The following is a 1,324-nucleotide window of genomic DNA, read 5'->3' on the forward strand; positions in this document are numbered from 1 at the left end:
TGCACATCCCTGGAGAGCTCTGGAGCAAGAGGTGAACACAAAACCATAGGGGATGCCATGAACTGCCCATCCCTGAGCAGGAAATCCCAAACCCTGACACCCAGAACACCATCCAGTTCCTCCTCACAAAACCCTGGCTTGCCCCTGGCATTTAAGGAAGCAAGAGTTAGATTTTCTTTCTCCTCCAGTTTTACAGTTTATTCACATTTGCTGGCGTCCTTTTCCTCTCACTCTGCACTCACAATTGATCCAAGCTCATCCCTCTCATCCTCCCTTTCCCAGTGTGGGTTCAGTGGGTGCTGAACTCCCCTGGCACAGCAATCCCACCGGGCAGGAGGATGGATGATCCATCCCTGGACAATCTGCTGCTGTTCCTCAGGGAGAAAACCATCAGAATTCCTGAATTTCCTGAGACTTTTCCATCTGATCACACCCTGTGACAATCCAATCACCTTACCTTGACACACGGAAAACCTCAGCATTCCTCTGTAACATTTACCCACATCTCTTCATCCTGGGCTCCTGAAGAGTCGAAAATAAAGGACTAAAGTTCCATCCCCTATGGATATTTCACCCTTTAAATTACAATTTCAGGTCCTCCCGTGCTGAGCTCTGCCAGACTGAGGGTGTCACCCTGAAGACAAAAGCCTCACCAGAGGAGACAGCTGAGTCACTGAGGAAGTGACTTTTTTCAATCTGTTTAGGAAACCATTCTGTTCACTTGGCCAAAGGATGTTTTCAGCAGCCAACACCCCTGAGGTGCACCCAGGGCAGGAGCTCCTTACAGAATCCTGATGAATTCCTCACAGATCCTCACATTCTGCAGGATCTCCAGCCTTTACCCACCTTCCCTGGGCTGCCTCAGTGGTTCTGGCACTCCCAGCAGGGATTTCCTCAGCCCTGCTCTCAGATGGGACCTTGGACCATAACTGCACATCAGACAGTTCTTGGAAGGAGATAAATGACCACAACAGTGTCTTTTCTTCCATTCCATGGCCTAAATTTAGGAATTCTCATTTCCCCAAAGCCACCTGAGCAAGGCTGTGGCTCAGCCCTTGTTCCTGTTCCCTGTGGGGTCAGGAATCCTTCATTTCCCTTTGGAACAACCCCACATCACCCTTTAGGATGCACTGCAGGAACAGAGCTCTGCTTTTCAAATGGAAAAGATGAAATCCCAAAGCTGGATGATCCCATGAACACCACACTCAGAACAAGGCTTGGAAGGCAGGGAATGGAACAACAATTGTGTCWGGCTGGAGGAACACAGGGCTGAGCTCTCTTGGGTGCTCTGACAGCTCCAGGAGAATAATTTGCACAAATCCTG

General features: G+C 49.5%; 1 protein-coding gene across 1 annotated transcript in view; it reads right to left on the bottom strand.

Moving 5' to 3' along the window:
• Positions 1-642, bottom strand: part of SPSB1 (splA/ryanodine receptor domain and SOCS box containing 1) — a 15,372-nt gene extending 14,730 nt beyond the window's left edge. The window contains exon 1 of the mRNA XM_057375984.1: positions 458-642. The gene's annotated coding sequence lies outside the window, so the exon portion shown is untranslated. The remainder of the gene's footprint in view (positions 1-457) is intronic.
• Between the last annotated feature and the right edge of the window lie 682 nt (positions 643-1,324).

This window comes from Malurus melanocephalus, unplaced genomic scaffold (assembly GCF_030028575.1).
Source record: "Malurus melanocephalus ecotype Western Australia unplaced genomic scaffold, MMel_1.1 scaffold_266, whole genome shotgun sequence".
NCBI classification, from domain to species: domain Eukaryota; kingdom Metazoa; phylum Chordata; class Aves; order Passeriformes; family Maluridae; genus Malurus; species Malurus melanocephalus.